The sequence below is a fragment of the Triticum aestivum genome, chromosome 3D, assembly GCF_018294505.1.
Source record: "Triticum aestivum cultivar Chinese Spring chromosome 3D, IWGSC CS RefSeq v2.1, whole genome shotgun sequence".
Taxonomy (NCBI): domain Eukaryota; kingdom Viridiplantae; phylum Streptophyta; class Magnoliopsida; order Poales; family Poaceae; genus Triticum; species Triticum aestivum.
Window position 1 is genome coordinate 255,415,347 of NC_057802.1, and position 19,831 is coordinate 255,435,177.

Genomic DNA, 19,831 nt, shown 5'->3' on the forward strand with positions numbered 1-19,831 from the left:
TATGATAAGACTATCTTATCAACCATTGTACATGCCCTTTATAGCCCAGAATTTCACTGGTAGTACTTGCTATGAATGCGGGCAGCTGGCCTCTAAGGGGGGAGCGCGCGCGGGGAGGTGGTGGGGTGGGGGAGGGGTTCTGGTGGGCCAGGGCGGTAAGAAGCGTGCTTGGAAGCGGTGCGGACTCCCGCATGGCCCACCTCACATTATCACCACATATTTCTTGGAGTCTGTGCACGGCGGGCGGGCGATCTCTTCTCCCTCCCCCGTCTCTCTCCTCTTAGCCGACGCTCGCCGAGCGATTAGATTTCGGCTATCGACGGTTTATTCAATTGCAGTCCCACATGTCAGTGAAAATGCAAGACAACGCGTGTCCCCTCTGGTGAGCGGCATGCGAGCCGGACTGTCGGGGGTGCGAAGTGAACGCGACGCGTACGAGTTGTAAGTGTGCCGCCTTTTCCTTTTGAACTTGCAAAGCGTAACATTTTCGTGCGATCGATTGATAGAAATCCAGAACAAAATGATGAGGGCGGTGCTTTCCCGCGCGTTAGGAGGGCTAGTTTGAGTGATATTATGTGCTACAGTGTCGTCCACTTGCTCCATTTTTATGTAAGCAAGAGTTTACACTCTTACGTGGGAGGAGTGCGAAACACGGCAGATCTGATTTTGATCGAGGGATAACGGTTCCCTGCGAAATAATGGAGCACTGTTAGCGATTATAGCATGATAGTTAGGGCATCTCCAGTGCTGGCCCTCAAATTTACACCGGCATCTGTCCGAGGACACTGGTGGATGCCATCCAATGCTGCCCGCATACCTTTCGACAACTATATGAACTAACCGGACGAAATTCATGCAAACAAAGCAAATTTCAAATTGACCGGATGAAATTCATTACATTTCGAGAACTTTTCCTATAAACTGGACGAAATTCATTACATATTTCGCATAAACCGTACTAAAACCTACTGTAAACCTAATCTAAACGATCGCTGGGCCCCAACCACCATGTATGGCCCTGAACCCGAGAAAGCCGGCCATTACCTTTGCCTCCTCCTTATCCGCCTCGATAACCTCCTCCTCCGGAGCACAAGGTTATGTAGATTTCCGCCTCCACGTCGCCGTCAAGCGGCTAATCGGCCGCCGATTTTTATCCCCCCAAGCTTGGCGTCGACTGAGTGGAGGAGCGGTGGCCTTCCTGGGACCAGAGCGGTGGCGACCTACCGTGTACTACTCTTCCTCGCTGCCGGCTGCGCCCGCGCCCGCGCGCCGGCTTCGTGGTCATGGCGGCGGAGGGCGGCCGGGGGGAGCCGGCGATCTCCTTCGTCTGCTCCTGTGAGAGTATGTCCAAGAGAGCTTTGGAGTGCGCCCGGAGCAGAGCCACCGATGTCCTTCGTCTGCTCCTGCGACAGTACGTCCAAGAGAGCTTTGGAATGCCCAGAGGCCATGGTTGGAGTGGTGCCAACTGAAGGAAGGGACCGGAGGAGAATGAGTGTGGGTCTTTGGCTATGGCTGGGAGCTGGGGCTCAAGTTAATATAGAGGGCGAATGGAAATGAGCCACGGCAGACGGATGGACGGCTGGCACCGGAGTAGGTTCGTCGGTAGCCGTGGTGTAACGCGGAGCAATCGCTTGCACCGGGATGCCGGGCGGGTGGCGCTCTCTCGGCCGTTGCGCTGCTGCAATGCCGGCGCCGGTGAGAGGTCGCGTCAGGCGTGAATGCGGACGCTGCTTCAGTGACTTAACCGCAGGTGCTTTGTCTCACTGACATGTGGGCCCAACGGGCATCAGGCCCGCATGTCAGTGACACACCAACTGCACCTGCAGTTAAGGCCAGTGAATGCGGCATTGATGTTCTGGAGAGACGGTGATCGTCTCAGGCGGGAAGCGCGCGCTAGCGATGGAAGGGATTTCGGTAGGCCAGGGCGGTCAGACGCTGGCGTGGGGGTAAAATGTGAAGTCATGGATGACGACCCTTTGAAGCGTATGCAGCACGTATTGACAACCAGGCGTCCATGCAACCGCTCTTGTCGCCAGCTAGCATTCGACGACCACCATTAGACACCACACAACCATACATAACTTACGAATAATGGACGAATCGATCAGACACACACTCGTGTGCAGTGGCACTATGATCGGTTGCTCATGATAGTACATACTCTGCACCATGGTACCCTCTCTAGCTAGGCTATTTTATAGATTGTCGTTGTGATGGACGATATACATGAGCAAGGCACCGAGTCACGAGTATGACCATTGGTGTTGATCCAGATGAATACATGCTCGGTGTTCGCGGGGGCCTCTAGCAAACGTCTAAATAGTAATGTCACATACGCATAATTTGGGTTTTTATTTCTTTCTCCATTGACGGGTAGGCCCGCATAGATAGATAGATAAAGAACACGAGTTGATGTGGCGCATGCGGACTGTTTGACTGGTCAACCAGACAAATACAGAGCTATACGCTGAGAGTGACCGTATAATCACCATATCTCGCATACAATGATCAAAGTGAGCTATCAAGACAAGTTCAATGACTGCCAATGCATTTTACTCGGTAATAAATGTCCAGGATTGAAGGGGAATCCAAATTTCCTTCGTCTTCTGTCCCTGAGCTCTTGACAAACCAATGCACTTTACGGTTGTCCGGCCACTCCACCCCAGAGCTGTCACCAAGCGTCGTTCATGCCACCGCGCCGCACACTAACCGGTAAGGAAGCGATGGCATCCCGCCGCGCCAAGTTCCTCGCCGCCCACGAACGCACACAGAATGGTAGGCAAGCGGTGGCATCCCGTCATGCCGAGTTCATCGCCGCTCGCGACCTCACACCTATGTGGGCGGAATTTGAAGCTGCCAAGGCCGAATGGGCAGTAGAGCAAGAGGCGGCCAAAGTCGCAAAGAGGGAGCGGAAAAGTCAGAAAGCACTCAAGAAAAGAGAGGCCCGCCGCCGCAAGAAAGAAGAGGACGCACGCGCTACTGCGGAGAGGTCGGCGGAGATCCAAGCACGGTGGGGTGTCGCCGACAAAGCCGGGAAGGAGAACGACGGTGTCTGGCCAGCATGTGAGAAGTAGTAGTACTAGTAGTTAGTGTGTGTGTCTGTGTCGCCCGTACGTTTGTTTAATTAATTACGAGCATGTAACAGTACTACTAGTTACTACTGTAGTTTTTAGAGCAAATTACTAGTACATTAGCCTAGACTCAATGGAAAAATTCCTATCCTATGAATCAAATGGCATATCTTTCTCTATAGGAATTGAGATGCATGTCATATCACTTCCTATGATTTTCATATTCCTATAAAATTCCTATCCTATGAACCAAAGGAGGCCTCTGCTGGAGTAACTACTGTAGCTAGCAGTACTGCTGGTACAGTAGTTTTCTTCAAGAAGCGGAATTCAAAGTCATGATGGTTCCTTCGTCCGAGCAACTTCACAGTGGGTAAAGTTGGGCCTGCAATTTGATGGCTCATTAGTAATTACTGCGGCGCGAAGACCGGGGTGAGTCTCCCTTGGAGTTCTGCGGGCATGGCAAGTGGACCAGGATGGTCGACGTCCCACATGTCGGCGAGCGGAAGTATTCTTTCCGATATCGAGGAGCAAGGAAACCGTGTGGTATAGTATCACTGGTGATTTACATTTATTTTTTATTTCTAATGAATGCTAGCGTTTCAACTCTTACGACGAAGGAGTGCCAAACACACGGCGTGTGCTGGATGTCGCACACGTCAGCGAAAGGAGTGGGACATGAACAGCGTGGTAGAGCGTCTCCACTTCTGGGTCGGAGACCACACGTAGTAGTACTACTGTACTAGTGGTATGAACGATACAAAGTGTGACCCGGAGAGAAAGACAGGTCTAGTTGGAAGGTCTCGGGGCATACACGTAAACAAATATAAAACCTAATATGTGCCTCCAATTAATATAGTAGTAGTAGAGTACTTAGTCACGTACTCCATAACATCACCGGGCATTGCACGTACAACATATAGTGGTAGTAAGAGACAAATGCCTATATGCCACGCATGTTCATACTATTTGTGCCTTTCTACTTCACTTACTGCGCTATGTTACACAGGTTCGCACGTCCACTCCTGGGTACATGTCGGTCTCGTAGTTCCAGTCCCACGTGTTCTTCATATAGATGGAACGATCCTTGCATGACACGTGCACCTTGATGCTAGATGTGTCGCGTGTTGGCAAAAGGATGAACAAAGCTCACGTAAAAAATAGAGTGGAAGAACATAGATTCCCGACGACCAAGAAGGAGCAAGGAACCTCGGGGTGGAGCGTCTGCACTCATAATATTTTGTATTATTCAGCGATATAAAATCAACCAATCATCTCCACAGTGGACTGGAAGAGTACGAAACATGGCAGCCCAGTGTAGTTACATCATACTAGTACATGGCTAACCCACGCTATCACCATATTTCTTGGCTTCCGTGCGACACCTATCTCTAGTAATCCAGCAGCCTGTATCACTTCTCCCTCCTCGTCTCTCTCAAAGGCCCTGTTTGGACTAACTCAGTTGAAGGTTAGAGTTAGATTCTAATCCTGAACTAACCCTGAAGTAACTCTAGCGAAAGAGGTGTTTGGATGACAGGGTTAGATGGAGCGCGAATACAGCGAGGTGCCTTCATGGGCGGTGCGAGAGGGAGGGAGAGGACGAGAAGCTTCGAGGAAGTGGGGAGGGATCGGCTGCGGGGAGAGCGAGAGAAAAATGTGTTTTTTAGTGTCGCGAGAAGAACTAACCCAAATAAGCACCTCTTGGGTGGGTTAGAATTTTTTTGGGTTAGTTGAGTTCAAACTAACCCAAACTAACCCTCCTGTTTGGATATTTTTGGGTTAGTTGAGTTCAAATCGCACAGCCCGACCTTTCCAGCAGTAAGTAAGTTGAATCCGCTACTCCCTCACCCTCCTCACCTCTCTATCAAACCGCCTACGTGAAAACTGCCGCGCGTACTGCCCTGGAAAAGCCCCGCCCTCAACTTTTAACTACGCGAAAATAGTTCGAGCTTGTTCTTTCTATATAAATACTAGTACTGTATGTTTATTCACCCGTGGGGTTGTTCAATGAATGGAGGGCCGGGGAGCACAAGTGAACAATACTACTACTACTACTAGTAGTAAGTAGGAGTTGTACAGGTAACACCTTAAATAGAGAGTTTCTTTTCTTTAATGGCACATACACAAATTGAAACGCTTGTTGTGGAGAGAAAAAGATAATCACTCCACTATATATCTACGCAGGGGCCTGAGCGCTTGCTTTACTAGGGTTGCTCTCTTCATTCTCTCATCCTCTCCAGATATAAACAAGACAGCGGTAGCAACATTTTCTCTCTGCTCACCGCTGGTCACAGATCCGGCCGGATCCCTTCGGCTGGTGTGTGTAGAGGACTAGGTGCATCATTCACGCGGTCATCGCCGGCGAGGGAGGAAACCCACAGCTGCCGGACGGGCCCGATCCTCTGCCCGTGCCGTTCTCTCTGACACAGCGCCGGCTCGGGAGGTCCTCCGACCCTTCTTCCTCCCTGCCGTATTGTCCGCAAATCCGACCTGCCGCCGCCGACATCCCGACGACCCTCAGGTATAAGTTCTTCGAAAGTGGCCTTGCTCTACTGCCCAGCTCCCCACGTGTCTGCATGTGCATCTTTTTCTACTCCCATCAGCTCTTCCAAAGCCACCTAAATTTTTAGTATTATTAGAGGTAAAGCTACTTCATGCATTCGAATCTAGGGCTTTGTTCAAACAACGAAGAAAGGGAGGAAAGTTGTAGCATGAATCTAGGACTTGATTCAAAGAGGAAATAATATGGTGAAAGTAGTAGAGACCGGATACCCAACCAGTCTCTTGGTTGAAAAGGGAAATAATGGGAAAACGCAGTACAAACTGGATAAGGAACAAATCTATTATTGGTTGAAAAAAGGATAGAAAGTGGCGGCTGGTGGACAAGTCAACAGAGTATGTCCAGGATTAGATTTGTTGCCCTCACATAGTAAAAGGTCTCCAGGATTAGAATTGTTGCCCTCACATAGTAAAAGGTCTCAGGATTAGATTTGCTGCCCTCACATAGTAAAAGGTCTCCAGGATTAGATTTGCTGCCCTCACATAGTAAAAGGTCTCCAGGATTAGATTTGCTGCCCTCAGATAGTCCAAGGTCTCCAGGATTAGGTTTGCTGCCCTCACATAGTAAAAGGTCTCCAGGATTACATTTGCTGCCCTCACATAGCATGAACAAACTCTGCATCACCACTTTATGTCTCCTTGTAGGTACATTGTGCTGATGCGTCCACTCTCGCATGTCCTTATACCAACTTTTTGCTGTTGTTAATGTACGAGCGCATGTAAAATGAAGCGATCACACTGTTACCTTAAGGACATGTCTAACCAGTGTTATTGTTAATCTAATGCCTCCAGTGATATGATGCAATTAAACTGTGTTACAAATGGTACTCCTGCTGTTTTCCCCAGTATGATAAGTAAGTTGCTTCTTTACACTGCTGAGTGTCCTGGTGCCCCCACGGTCCCGTGCCCTTAAACCAACTCTTTAGCTGCTGTTGATTTGCTGTATTTCGTAAACAAGCAATGCCACCATTAAAGTAATCCCATATTTGATGAATGTCATTGTTGATCGTAATGCTTCCGGTAACATCAAGCATTGCCGACCTTTTAAAATTTCAACTGTCCTTGCGTGATTTCCAGAACATAATTAAGATGCTTCTTTTCATTTCGTCTATGTTTCGTATCTTCTTATTGACCAACAACTGTTTACTTTCTATCTTTTTGTGCAGATAGGGATATCAATTTCACCTTGTTGCTATTGTGACCTTTTGGTGAACTGCACAAAATAGTTTTTTGGAATGAGTGTCTTGTGCAGTTCAACTAAAATGTCACGTGGGCAACATCTCTCAGTTTTGGTGGAACTGCACAAAATGGTGATTGGAGTTTCCAAAATCTCCGTCAAATTCTGCTGGTAATCTCGTGCAACATTTTATTAGCCTTTGCAAGATGAGCCATAGCTGAATGATGCAATCTTTGCTTCATTTCAGGTGAATTGCAGAAAAAGTGGCATGAATTGAATCATCGAGTGGAGTTGCAGGTTGACTTCCACTAGTGCCAGTATTATAGTAATCATGTTGTTTATTATCTGCGCTGTGCAAACAGGAATACTCAACTACAGATGTTGTGACGGTCGAGAGCATTCGCCAAGTTCTTCGATTGTATGACATGGCTAGCCAAGAAGGATTTAATCCCGATATTCACTTTATCAAAAGGCTCTAATGGGTTGGTTCTGAATCTTGCAAGCTGGGAATCAATGAGATGTGTAGGCATCTTTGTTGTACTTATTATTTGAATCTTATTTGTTGGTTCTGAATCTTGCAAGATGGGAATAAATGAGATGTGTAGGCGTCTTTGTTGTACTTATTATTTGGATCTTATTTGTTGGTTCTGAATCTTGCAAGCTGGGAATCAATGAGATGTGTAGGCATCTTTTTTGTACTTATTATTTGGATCTTATTTGTTGGTTCTGAATCTTGCAAGCTAGGAAACACGACATGATTATGCAGAGGACAACAACCATAACAAACAGTTCAAACTTGGTAGTATTATCTTTGTGAAAGTGCGACAAATGTGCTGATCGTGTGCGTCCTGAGAATAATAATTCTAATTGTTGTGCATGTTGATCCTGTGGCACTGATAGAACGAGCCAATGCATTGCTTGTTTTAAGTATAAATTTCTATTAAAGCTAATTAAATTTAAGTAAAGTGACCACTAACTCCTGTTATTACAGTACCAATACAGACCTGCTCGTGAACTGACGTGTGGCCGGAGTAGGTTTCTTAATGGAGGCGTTTGAATGCGCCGAGGGTGCATCTTCTGCCAGGCGTGCAGCGGACGAGGGAGGGGTAGTAACTGTTGTCGCCTGTACACACTCAGTTTACTGTTGAATCCAGTTCCCCAAGAGCTGAAAAACAAACTGCCGCCGCCTACACACTCGTTCACTTGAAGAGACTCCAATGGCGATCCGAGGGGTGAGCCTGCTGGATATGGACTTCAGCAAGGAGTTCCCCTTTGAGTTCGCCGTTCAGTCCTATGGCTGCACCAAGTTGAATGTGATGTACACCAACGATCTGGACTCGGTGAAGCTCTGCCTCGCCGAGTTCAAGCAGTACCTACAGGACGAGAAAGCACAAGGTTGCAGGACTAGACCTTGTGCCCATCCATTCGTCTCCTGACAGGGACCAGCAGATCGCCGTCGCCCAGGTATGTGTGCGGGACGAGGTTCTCATCTACCACTTCTGTAGGGCCATCAGAGGTTCTGGAGCATTCGCCCGTTTCATCGGCAGCGCCGACTGCACCTTCGCTACGGTGGAGAGAAGGAAGAACGCGACGATTTGGCCATCTGGTGCAACAAGCTTGTCGACATCCAGAAGCAATACAAGATCATCAGCAACGGGCAGGAGAAGGACTCTGTGGTTGACCTCGCCGAGACCATCATTGACCCCTGATTCGCCAACATGAAAGAAGACAACGATACCAAGGACCTGAACACGTGGGAGGTACCTCTGAATCTAGCCTACATAACCTACGCGGCCAAGGACGCATACGCATGCTACGACATGTACAGGCAGATCTTGGACATGAGGGCGTGTCTGCTTCCTGTAACCGACGAGTACACGGACAGCCGCAGCATCATGATCAAGCATGCCAGTAAGGTCTAGATGTTGTAATTTATCTGTTTATAAGCACCTTTATCATCTGAGTGTTTCATGCATTAGCCTAAGTGTCATAATTATCTGTTTTGTCCGAAATATTTCTTTTAAGAACCCATTAACCTGTTTGCTTTTTTTAGTGGCTATTTGCTTATGTATGTAACTAGTTCACTTGTCCGTTAAAAAAACTAGTTCACTCGGCTGCCGTGCTTTGAATCTCCTTCCTCCCAACATATTACCCTCCTCAGGTGGACCAAGCAGGTCTCGTACACAGACATATGGGACCAACCACCTATCCATTTGTATTTCTTTATTTTGTTCAATCTTTCGTCCTCTTCCTATACAGCTCAGTTCTATTTTTCGTTTTCATTAATCCTATATCTGAATTTTCTCCCACTTTCTTTTTCGATGTAAACTGAGTTTTCTCCCAGTACTTTTCCCTAGAACCAACTCAACTGTCCCACGTCTAGCCTAAATAATAATAATACCCCATGTACTATTAACTCATCAAATTTAAATGATATTTTATTTCGTAAGTTGAAAGTTCTTACAAAATAATAATAATAATTGTTTATATATAACTTGGCAAGTTAACTCCTAGTGATTGCGTACATAAGCTTGCAAAGATTTTACTGACCAATGCAGTAATAGACATGCAATCATGTGTTTATGTTTTTATAACATTTCTCCGTCTAGCCCAACATGATATTTTCACCCAGCCCAGCAAGTCCGCGGATTTCAAGAAAAATGCAAATGGGCTTTAAATTCTACCATATATATAAACGGGCTGCATAGATGCTACATCATTGTTTCACCCAGCCCACCAAATGGACTAAAAAACAAATGGACTGGCTGACATGTGGGCTAGTAGGTCGAAGCCTAAGAAGGCGTTGGATTTACATCCAATGGCCGACATTCTTCTTCAATCTCTCGTCTTCTCCCCCCAGCGCTGCCGGGACCGCCTGCTCCAGCCTCCGGCGTCCAGCGGCATTGTTTTGCGCTCCTCAGCGAAACGCTACCCCGCCGACGGCCAGGCCATCCCTCCACTCCTTACCTCCTGCTATTCTCTGCCGAGTGTAGGCCCACCCCGCACCCGAACCAGTCAAGTTTCCCACTCCTCTCCGTCTACGACTCCACTGCCGCGTCTTCCCCATCTTCGGGTCGTTCCAGTCTGAGGCCTCGCCGTCGTCCACCGCCTCGGTGCGCTCAGCGCGACGTGGTCAACATACGAGACTCATCGGAAGAGGACTGTACGTGGAGATCCTGACGGCTGGGACCCACGAGGTCCATGGTCGCACGCTAGGAAAGTTCCTCCTTAGTACGCATTGTACGTGGGAAGGGCTTCTATATTTCACGAAAAAATGTTCCCCCCGCTGACAGGTCGGACCCACCAGCTATATCTTCGCACGCAAGGAAGTGCCTCCTTATTACGCACAAAAACATGAATATCCCCTGCTAGCTAGGACCCACCATAGTGGGTGGCTGACTTGTGGGCCTACTAAGTTGACGGGGACGGAGTGCTTTGTCAACTTAGTCAATATGAACGATTCTAGCTCCAGTGACCGTACGATGTCCATCCAACGGCCGTAGTGCTTCTTCAACCTCTGGTCTTCTTGCTCCGGCCGCCCAAACCAGCGCCGGTCGTGCCTCGTGCTCCTGCCTCCCGTGGCCGGCTGTGCTGTCGCGGAGGCCTCACCGCCCCCTACTATTCCCACCGCTGGCCAGGCCATCCCTCTACTCACCCACACCCCCTGTTATTCTGCGGCGACGGCAGCCTCACACCGCAGCGAACCAGTGAACCCTCGTACTCCTCTATGCGTGGGCATCCACTACCGCGTCTTCCTTGGCTCCGCGTCGTCCCATTCCTAGGCCTCGCCGTCGTCCATTGCCCTGGTGCTCTCGGCGCGGCGTGGTCAACGTGGTCAAGGAACGGCTTCCATCGGACGTGGACTGTATGTGGAGAGGCTGACAGCTGGGTCCACGGCCGCAGCAAGGAAGTGCCTCCTTATTACGCGCAAAATAATTATTCCTCCACCTGACAACGGGGACCCACCGGACGGGCCACCGTATTTCGTGGAAAATGTTTCCCCTGACTGTTGGGACCCACCAGCTACATCTTCGCACGCAAGGAAGTGCGTCCGGGCAAAAAAATGATTCGCCCCCTGACTGCTGGGACCCACCAGCTACATCTTCGCAGGCAAGGAAGTGCTTGACAGTCAGGACGCACCTGGTCAAAGCGTACGTAGCATTATCATTCTGGTCGCGAATGTGTACGTACATACTGGTCGATGTAGAGGCGCGCACGTGTCGTTGTAGAGGCGCGCACGTAGCATGTACACGTACGTACAGCGACCAGTGTGCAAGAAAGAAAATACGGCCACGTACATACATACGGGCAGGATCTCGAACGCCTACTCGCGCATACGTACGGCCAGGGCTTGTGTACATGGCTGGGTTGGAACGGAGAAACAGCGTCGTCGTCGTGTTCATGGGGAGGCAACGAAATGCGTCGTGTTCATCGGGAGGCAACGGAACGCGTGGGAGCCAACCAGCTTAGACGGAACAGCCGATGGAAACGAGGCCTGGCGTACCGTAGAACGGAGGAAACGGCCTTGTGTTCGACCGGCCACGTTCGAAACGGGGTCCTGTTCATCGGGAGGGGTCTGGCGTACCGCAAACCGGAGGAAACGGACCTCCTACGGTCGAAACGGGGGTCCTGTTGATCGGGAGGGGTGTGGAGTACCGCAAAACAGAGGAAACGGACTTGTGTTGGAGCGCTACGGTCGAAACGGGGGTCCTGTTCATCGGGAGGGGTGTGGTGTACCTCAAAACAGGACTCCACGGGATACTGTTCATCTTCACCGTCGACCCCCTCTAGCCTCCACGGGCTACTGTTCATCCACCGTCGACCTCCTCCAGCCTCCACCTGTGACTGTTCATCCACGGGCTCCTGTTCATCCAGCCTCCACCCGCGCTACTCCACCAGCTACTGTTCAACCAGCCCTCTCCACGGGCTCCTGTTCAACCACCCCTCCACGGGCTACTGTTCATCCTGCCCTCCACCGTCTACTGTTCATCCTGCCCTCCACGGGGTGGTCCTGTTCATCCTGCCCTCCACGGGGTCCTGTTCGTCCAGCCCCAACCAGCTCAAACGATCGGGGTCCTGTTCATCCACCCCTACCGGGAACTGTTCATCTGAACCCCCAAGCAACGCTCACTGTTCATCCAGAGGCAATGCCACGGGGTCCTGTTCATCTACCCCCACCGGGAACTGTTCATCCAACCCCCCCCCCCCCCCCCGCAACGCTCACTGTTCATCCAGAGGCAGCATCGGTCGGCTTCAGTTAGCAGCAGTAGCGAAGGAATTGCTCGATCGGGTTCAGTTAACAGCCATCGATCGATTGCTCGGGTTCAGTAACGCGTAGCCTGCAGTGCAATCGCTCGGGTTCAGTTAGAGCCCAATGCCTTGCTCGGGTTCAGTTAGAGCCCAACGCCTCGCACACACGCGCGTACGTACGAGAGAAACGCGCATCGCTCGGCCCCCGACCACCCACCGTAACCGGGGACTCCCTGATATTTTCCACGCCCTCGCTTCTACCACGGGTTTTTCCGTCATGGACGGCCCAAAGAATGTCATGCAGCTGCGTCTCCGGCCCGCCCAGGATGAAAAGCCCATTTTCTGTCATGATTTTTTGTCATAGAAGTAGGACCCCACCACATCTATGATGATACCGTGTTTTGTCACAATTATCGTCATAAAAGTGTCATAAGTATGACAGAAAAGATTTTCGTTCGGCCCAAAATGTCACGGATGTGTCTTTTTTTGTAGTGTGTGCATGGGTATCAACAAAGGGGTGATGGAGTTTGACTGCAGCAAGCCAGCTTTGACTCAGTGGCTATCCTAAACTACGACTGCTAGTAACTCTTTTGAGGTGGCGCACACGAGTCCACATATTCACCATATCAATACACCACTATGGATCCGCTCCCGTCTCCCTACGAGAATGCCATCCATAGCACTCACGCTTATCTTGCGCATTTTAGAGTATCCACTTTCACTTGTCTATGAACTGTATAGGCAACCCAGAAGGCCTTTACCGCGGACACGACTATTCGAATAGATCATTTATAACCCTGCAGGGGTGTACTTCTTCACACACACTCTCGCCACTTACCACCATGTACATGTCGTGTATCTCGGTAACCTTCAAGCGGAAGCCTGGCAAGGGAGTCGGCCATGGCCTGACTAACCACACAAGTCTCTAGTCCAGGTTTATCGCCTATTCGGGTTCCATCCGCGAGGAGATCCGGCCGGGGTTTCGCTCACAACCCCAAACGATGTGTGCAGGGTTCCCGAGACACCAAACGGGCGCCCAGTACATCGGGCCGCGGTGTATCTACCGCATCATAGCCCACCCCTAGGGTCAGCGCTACGCACGACCTCCAACACATATCCTACAAACACCAGAAACTAGTTGCAACTCCTGGACAGAGATCAAGGCGATTAATAAGTCGAGAGGGTCCATTGGTTTCGGGCCCAACGCGTGGTAGTAGCTGTTCATGGATCACAAACACAGAACTCAGTTCCTGAGGACGGTTTCAATGAGACAACCCACCATGTACTCCTACATGGCCTCTCACCGCTACCTTTACCAAATCATGTTCACACACTTAGCTCTCAATAGTAGAACATGTTCACACACCTCCAATTCATCCCAGATGAATCAGACCTGACTCAACTCTAAGCAGTAGCAGGCATGACAACAAGCCTGAATGAGTAGGCACATCAGGGCTCAAACAACTCCTACTCATGCTAATGGGTTTCATCTATTTACTGTGGCAATGACAGGTCATGCAGAGGAAAAGGGTTCAACTACCGCAACATGTAACCGTTGAATGGTTGTTGTCCTAATGCAGTAAAAGAGAGCAGGAGTGAGAGAGTGGGATTGTACCGGAATGAACAAGGGGGTTTTGCTTGCCTGGCACTTCTGAAGATATTTTAGTTCTTCATCGGTGTCATCGATCTCATCGTCGGAACCACGTCTACTGAGAGGGGACAAATACCGGCAAACAAAGAAGAACACAATCAATGTAATGCACAATATGATGCATGATCATGACATGTCAATATGATGTGATTTAAGCTAATGCAACTAGCAATAGGTTAAATGAAGTTGGTTTGAATCCAAGATTCAAATTCAAACTCCATATGTGGATATTCAAATGCCATTTATATGATTTGTCCTAAACAGCAGCTATAAGTTGTTCAAACATGCATGAAAATGGTACAGATGGATAGATTGGATTTTTCTGATCATTTTTCATATATAACTTATTTCATTTGGAGTTACGGTTTATTTTCTATGAATTTTGGAAGTTTAAATCATTTTATGGAATTTCCTGAATAAGAATAAATCCAGAAAATACTTATTGCGTCAGCATTGCGTCACGGTGACGTCAGCAGTCAACGGAGACGGTCCAGGTCAAACCTGACCTGTGGGTCCCGTCGGTCAGTGACTAACCTAACTAATCTAATTTAGTTAGCGTTAAACTAACACTAATCTAGTTTAGTTAGTGGCCTGGGGCCCACACGTCAGTGACCCAGGGGGGTCAAACTGGGGTCAACCCGGGTCAAACTCACCGGAGTTGACCCGGGGCTCATTGCCGGCAAGGCCAGGGACGGCGGAGAGGTGCGGGTTTCCTCCTCTGGCGACCAAATGGACGGCGGAGGGCATCTACGAGCAGCTGGGAGAAAACCGAGTCGATTGGGGGTGGAGGTGGAGCTCGGGGTCGCCGGAAACGATGCCGGCGACGACCTTGGCGGACGCCGGAGCTCGGGCGAGCTCGGGCTCATCGCTAGGGGGCACGGCGAGGCGCGTGGAGTGGTGCTATGGCTCCTAGGGATGCGGTGAGTGCGGTGGCGTGCTTGGTTTCGAGCCAACGTGGCTGTGGCCACGACGGCGATAAGCAGAGGCGGCGGTGCGTGCGGGCGAGCTCGGTGCGGTCTCTGTGGTGCACGATAGGGCAAACGGAGAGGGGGAGAAGGGGCAGGAGCTCACAGCGGTTCCAGGGAGACGAACGGTGAGCTCGGAGGAGGTGGGACGGCAACGAGGCGGCGAGAGGGATCTCCGGCGATGATCGGTGAAGAGGAGGTCGATGGAGGCGGTGCAGAGCGTGCGAGCGCTTGGGGCTCGGCTAGCTCGGTGAAGCAGACGATGGCGGAGCTCGTGGACACGGCGGGGTGGCGCGAGGACGATGGTGGGCGCGTCTATGTTGATGGTGCGGCGGCAGCTGCGTCGGCCATGGCGGGAGAGGGCGAGAGAGAGGAGCAGGGGGGCGAATGAGGTGTCCACGGGATCGGGGCGGTGCCACGGAGCTGCTTCGAGGCGCTGGTGAGACACGCGAGCAGGGAGGTGGCGTGGCACGACGCGCGCGCGTGCGCTGTCTCCCTCCTCTGCCTACTGGCAGAGGTAGGTGATCACTGGCACGGGCCAGGTGGGCCGGCCCAGCCAGGTAAGTGGCCTGTGGCCTTTCTCTCTCTCTCTTTCTGATTAATTCTGATTTTCTATTTTTCTGTATCTATTGGGCTTTATTAAAAATAGCTAGGCACTTTCAAAAATCCTGAAAATAATTGTGGGCTCTGTTTAGATTATTCCCAACAGCCCTCACTTATTTCTAGAATTATTTGGGGCATTTAGATTATTTCATAGCATTTAAATGCCCAAATGCGAGTAGGTAATGATTTAATCCAGTGACCTTATGTGTCCTAGAAAAATGTGAACCAATTTTGGCAGAGGTTCTAACCCAAGGCAAAAATGATGGACATTTTATAAGGGCATTTCAGGTTCATTGAAAAAAGATTTTAGTAATCCCTAGTTGGATTAATGGGGGGTGCTGGGGGTGTCATCCCTATTTCAACTTTCTGAGAAAAGTAGACATGATGCAACACCAGATGCTAGCACTAGGCATTACCAGAACTAGGGATGTGACAACTCACCCCCACTAAATAAGAGTCTCGTCCCGAGATTCAAGCGTAGGGTAAGATGAAGGGGGGACACAAACTAACATAATCTTCACGATCCAGGTTGCACTTCATAAAGGCGTTGATTCAATCACCATCTTTGTCTCGTCATCTTGCTCTGAGAATTCCAGCCAACATGGCAACGAGAGGAAAAGGAAACTTTGGAAGGATCGATCTTCTCGAAGATCGAACAACTCAGGATCAACTCACGGAATGAGACATAGCAGCATCTCTCGAGTTGAGACACGAAGCACGCATCTGGAGGGATGGAGTGGAACAGATGACGAGGGTTCACTAGGTAGACAAGAATTCCACACCTAAGAGGGTGGTGAACGGTTGTCAACATAGCGAGGATTTGAGTTGCCATGATACCATAACGAGACACCCTAGAGAAGGATGACTTGTAGAATTATCCCTTAAGTGGCAAAAGAATTACTTTTGATTCAGAGATCAATAAAATTCTCTATACTAGCCTAAGGCAAATCTCGAGCAATTGTTTGAAGGAGTTCGAAAGAATGACATACCCTGACTAGAATGGATGATGTAGACTACCTTGTTGAAGACAACGTAATGGATCATCTTTGCTTATCATCGGAAATGGAAGGGACCCATGGCAGGACCACTTTTGAGATGATCCTGAGCAACAATTACCGGAAAGGATAGCCCATGGGAATTTGGCACAATGGTGGTGTAAGCTGGGAACAAAATGCAAATGTTGGGAATGTTTCAACCATCATATCTGCCTGAGATTCAGATCTGGTTGGTAACAGGATACTTCAGACAACATGTCTGGGGAAGGAAAGGTTGCAACACAAGTCGACGAGATGATGTTGCGAGATTCTCGGGAAATGAACTATGGTAGTAAGCTCCAAAACATGAGCCGGTTCTGCTACATACATGTGAACACACCGTCCCAGACAAGCATGACCACGTAGTAGTCTTATAATAAAACACTACCGAGTTCAGGTGGGGAACCATCAACGAGGATATCGAAGTCCTTACATAAGGCATGCTCTTAAGAATAAACTTCTTCTCCTGGAACAAATCAATCAGTGGCTTGGTGTACTAAGAGATGCATATGCAATGGAGGTAGCGAGCCTGTCAAACCATAGCATACTTCACACATGTATGACTAACTTGGGATGGTACCAGAGGAAACAAAAACAATCTTTCTCGAACTCACGGTGGCAACTTGCATCGATTGCACGTGAACTTAGAGGAAGTCACTACTTTCATCCAAACATATACTTCATGAACGGGGCATGAAGAAAATGCTTACACAAGTTTCCAACACTAGCTGGATGTTCAACACGAATCATGGAGGAGACAAAATGCTGCTGATGGGCTCAACAGCAACTCATCGGAATTTCCATATCACTGGACTCCCACCATTATGTGAACACGGTGATAGCATTGATCAGACCAAAAGATGTAATGGTGTATGCTCGAGGGATCTACCACGAGTAAGACAACATTACGAACATCGTTGGTTCTGATTTGACTTGACGATAGCCCATACTCAAGTCAAAGTTTTGACAAGACAATAGATCCAACAACATCACGAGGACCAATTGGTGAAGATATCATCTTTCTTCAACACACACAGACAAACACAAAGATATCCCTTCAGAAAGAACCAAATTCGGCAAAGCTTTTTATCTTCCAACTCTCCAAGTTGTTGTTTGGCTTAACCAACTAGCTCAGGGGTATCCAACACAGATTCTTGGAGAAGGGGTGGTCTATAAGAAACCAACTTGATCACGAACTCAACATAGCGGTCAGGTGACAACCTGGTTATACTTCCGAGAAGATATACGGGAAATCACGAACCACCGATATGTCACTAAGATTGATAACAATCTTGCTTTTCAGGGCAAGACGATATAATCAAATAAGCAAGGATTGACACTATCCTAACTCATTGATCGAAAAGTGCACCGGAAATAAGGACTAGGTAGCACGATAAACCTTAGGGTGATGATTCAATAATCAACACGCTAAGGATAAGATTATTGTCCATTAACTACCAAGCAACACAGTTGCTAGGAGTATTGATTTCACACATCACGATTCACTTGTCGGCATTCCGGTTGCGACAACACGACACCGAGGAATGAATACTGATGGCGAGAAGTATCACTACGTCAAGAATTCATAAGAGAAGGTGCAATTCTCATGACGTTCCTGACATAAAGTGGGTAATACTTCAGGGTAGAACAGACCAAAAGCTTGATTGCATTTGATCTGCGAAATACAACTGCTTTGACCCAATCCTAGAAATGGATGAGGTACTGGAGCTTGTTTCTCCTAGTCATTCTGGAATAGAATGTCTTGACGGACCCCAAGAATAATGAGCATCGACGAACAAATGCACGCATACTCTTGACTATCAATTGATAGACGAAGGTCAGAAATCAACTAAAGAGAACAACTCAGAGGAACATACGATTTTCTGAGTTGTGGATGCATAGATTAGTATGTCGAACAAAACTCAACATATTTCTTCCAGATAACCCATGCAGAAAGGTTGATCTGGCAGAGTCACAATATAGAATTGAGAACTCATCAAGAGCACTCTTATTGTGATCTTTTGGTTCAAAATAACTTCCACCGAGGATGGCTCATGGTGTTGGGAGAATGATAAACCACGAACCTCAAGGACTATCACAAAAGTTACTAATATCCTAAAGGAACGAGCAAACACTATCAACAGGAGGTAAGTGGAGTGAATCTTGGGCTCAAGAACCCAGAAATAGAATGCCTACTAACTAAATGGCATCACGGGATGCTTTCGAGAATAATGGCCAGAATCATCACACTGGGGATACAAAGCATTGCTAGATTACTAGGTGATCCTCTAAGACACATAGGGTCATAATAACAGCTCCAACATATATGCCGAGGCAACGGAGTACCTCAACACACTAATTTGTGTGATTAATCTGGCCCAAATGAACATCAGAAACGGGAAGAAGGGATTTGCAAATGCATCAGACTATTTAGAAACCTGGGATGACACGGACATCATAACGGTTGTAAATGCTCAAAATGATTTGAGACATCCTGCAAAATGGTGGCATAACCACTTAACATCACAATATCAAAGTTCTGAGATCAACTGTCAACACACAGAAGTAGTAGGAACTGAACTCGGGTTTGAAACCAACAATCATATAAGTCTACAGATTAGTAACACGTGATCCCGATAGAAGATGAGAAAGCCTAGTTCTTAATCCCCGCAGAAAAGAAGTGGGTGACTCAGATCAGAAGAGCATAGGGTATAATAAGTAAAAAGAGCCTTACGTTCCCTTCCACAATCAATTCCCTTATATAACTAAAGCATTTCTAGACTCAACTTCGACTAGTTTGGCTTGGTAATCCTACAGGCAGTCAGGCTCTGATACCAAAGCTGTCAGGACCCCGATCCTAAGCCACATCGATCTAGCATGTAGCACATCATATCACTTTGCGGCCTCACGCACGGTATTCCCACGGTGTCGCCTTACCTGGCCCGGGACCGTTTGCTCCTTTTGGCTCACGTATATGATAGTGTCGCTAGCATCCATATGACACAGAACCCGGGCCGACATGACTAGTCGTGAACCCAAAGTGGCACTAACTTACGGGGACAGGCATACATGAACCAACATCGAACGTGTCGGTCATCAGCGTGTGAAACCGGGCTGTAGCAACTGGGCTAACAGGACTCTGGGAACCCGGGCTGTAGCAGGCTAGCAGGACTCCGGAAGTCACCGCGTGACATTTCCCCGAAGGGACAGACACAGGAACGAAGTGGATCACATGCCGGCCAGTCTAAGTGTTCCGGAGCAGTAGCAACTGGGCTAGCAGGACTCCGGTAAACCGGGCTGTAGCAGACTACCATGGCTCAGTGGAAGCACTAGACTACATTCCCCATAAGAGAGGCTACCAAGGATAGACAACTAGGTTGTCGGATCCCACACATACCAAGCATTTCAATCATACACACAATATGCTCGATATGTGCAAATACAACATGGCATCACAACATCACTCTACAACTCAAGTATTTATTCAATAGGCTCCGGGGAGCGAGATATTACAAACATGGGTC